We start from the raw sequence: 2,926 nt of genomic DNA on the forward strand, positions 1-2,926 counted from the left end.
GAAACCGACTTGACGGCACTTCACAACAAGAACAACACTTTTAGCAAGTTTCTGCATATTGCAGGTTATTAATGAGATGTCTTCCAATCCTGATGTCACATTCTTTTTCATATAATCCAACTTCTCAATGGTAAAAGGATACAATCCTGGAACATACCTTTCCAGATTTTAAACCATTCAGTGTTCTTGTTCTGTTTGAACAACTGTCTCTTGGTCTATGCACAGGTTCGTCATAAGAACAGTTAAGTGTTCTGGAATGTTCATTCTCCTCAATGCTGTACATTTCTTTTTGGTTCAGTGACTCTGTACAGTGACTTCCCATCTTCTTTTGATGCTTTCTGCATCATTCACTATTTTGTCCATAGAATCTTTCAATATTGCAAGTCGAAGATTGAGTTTTTCCTTCAGTTCTTTCAGCCTGAGAAATGTTGAGCGTGCTCTTCCTACTCTTCCTACTCTAGGGCTCTGCACGTTTCATTATAGGCAAATGGATGTTATTCTATGACAACATGATACTTTAAAACAGCTCTTGAAAAGTTCTTTTTGATGATGAATGTGATGCTACTCCTCTTTAGTTTGTGTAGTAAACCGTACAATTAGCAGATTCAAAATGGCCCATATCAGTGCATTTCAGTTCGTTAATACCTAAGATATCAATCTTTATGCATTCCATATCATTTTTGGCAACTTCCAATTTTCCTAGATTCATACTTTGTAAATTGCACGTTCCAATTATTGACTGATGCTTACAGCAGTTGCTCCTCATTTTGAGTTGTGTCCCATCAGCAAATGAAAGTCCTGAAAGTTTTATTCCATTCATGTCATCACAGTCAGCTCTACTTTGAGGAGGCAGTTCTTTCCCAGTCATGTTTTGAGTGCCTTCCAACCTGAGAGGTCATCTTCCGGCACTATATCTGACAATATTCTGGAACTATTCATCATACTTTACTACTCAATATTCTGGTGCTATCTGACAGTGTTCTGCTGCTATTTATAAGGTTTTCATTGGATAAACAGTCAGAAATTGTTTACCTCTCCTTCGTCCTAGTCTATCTTAGTCTGGAAGGTCAACTGAAACCTTATGGTTTATATCCTGGTATTCATGGGTATATCCTGCTGGTATTCAAAATCCTGGCGGTATAGCTTCCAGCATCACAGCAACTTGAAAGCCACCACAGGATGACAAACTGACAAACAAGTGGTGGATTGGAGCAATAGGTACTATTATTTCTGCCATTAAGAGACTCTCTCTTCTCTATTTTTTTTTAGTCAACTGTGAAAAGAGGCCTAAGGACTTGGTTTAGCAGCAACCAGTTACAAGACAGAAAGTGCTTTTTCCAATCCTGTATCAACTGAGGGGGTGGGACTGTCAAAATAGGATATACAAGACTCTAAGGATGGGATTAGACCCTGTACAGGGTCGCTATGAGTCGGAACCAACTCCACGGTACATAACAACAAGAAAAACAAGGATGGGATTGGAGTTCTGGTGTGGCACTGTGGGTTAATGCACTGGACTGCAAAGTTGGTTTGAACCACAAGGTCGGCAGTTCAAGTGCACCAGTCGCTCCTAGGAAACCCTACTCAAAGGCACTTAACAACAACAACAACAAGGACGGGATTGATTAGCTTTGCCATCCAGCTAGACTTATAAGAAGCTATCTCAGAAACAGGAACAGACAATTCCTGGACCATCAAGAAGGAAAAGCCTGAGTGGAGCAGTGGCAGCAGAGGCGGTGGTATGTAAAGGAAGAGTGGAGTGGCTGCTGGGCTTGAACTGCCCATATTGTGTTCGCAGTCCACAGCCACTGCACTCCCAGGTTGTATCTTCATATGTCTACTAAATCTACAGATGAAAACAACAAATCCATTACTTATGACAATTTAGAAGGAGAAAAATAATTTCTTATATCCAGAGAACAAAACCTTAAAACATCTACAGTATTCCAACATAAAAATCCTGAATACTGTTTTATCTATTGAGTTTCTTTTGCCTTGGAATTTTGGATCAGTTGTAATTTGTGAACCCTGTCATCTTCTACACCAGAGTTCTGGAAATCTCAATTCAATCTAGTGGTGATGGTGGTGGTGGTAGTCTTGGTGATGTGCCATGGAATTGGTTCTGACTCACAGCAACCCTACAAAGGTTTCTGAGGCTGTAAATCTTTACGGGAGCAGGAAGTCTCATCTTTCTCCCATGGAACAGCAGGTAGGTTTGAACTGCTGACCTTGCGGTTAGCAGTCCAACTTGTAATGCACTATGCTACCATCCAAAATATCAGTTATTTTCCTAAGTTTAATATAACACTGGAATATTTCTGTCAAGCCTGAGAGATAACACTTTGAACAAATAAATTCATTTTTGACAAATCTTTTAAACATTGTTCTTATTACACTGCTGCTGTTGTTGTTGTTGTTAAATGCCATAGAGTCAGTTCTGACTCGTAGGGACCCTGTAGAGGATTTCCAAGGAGCGACTAGTGGGTTTGAACTGCCAACCTGGACGTCAGCAGTCCAGTGTGTGTCCCTCTGATAATGGCAGTGGTGGTGTGCCATGGAGTCGATTCGAACTCACAACGACCCTGTATAGGGTTTCCGAGGCTGTAAATCTTTACAGGAGCAGAAAGCCTCCTCTTTCTCCCACGGAACCGCTGGTAGTTTTGAAGTGCTGACCATGAGGTTAGCAGCTCAACTCATAACCACTATGTTACCAGAGCTCCTCTCTCTTATAATATCCACTGGGAAACAACAACGACAACAAAAAATTGTGTGACTCGCTTTATTGCTATATTTATTGAAAATTTTGGTTTTTTGTGATGTTTGCTTTATTTCAATATTCTCTTTATTGTCGTGGTCTGGAATCAAACTCACGGTATCTCTGAAACATGCCTGTATTAAAAATTTGAAGTACATATAATGGTTCATG

General features: G+C 40.2%; 1 protein-coding gene across 1 annotated transcript in view; it reads right to left on the reverse strand.

Annotated features, from left to right (window-relative positions):
* THADA (thyroid adenoma associated) overlaps positions 1-2,926 on the reverse strand; it is a 576,653-nt gene that overhangs the window by 313,561 nt on the left and 260,166 nt on the right. The window lies entirely within an intron of this gene.

The sequence above is a fragment of the Chrysochloris asiatica genome, unplaced genomic scaffold (genome assembly GCF_000296735.1).
Source record: "Chrysochloris asiatica unplaced genomic scaffold, ChrAsi1.0 scaffold00024, whole genome shotgun sequence".
NCBI lineage: Eukaryota > Metazoa > Chordata > Mammalia > Afrosoricida > Chrysochloridae > Chrysochloris > Chrysochloris asiatica.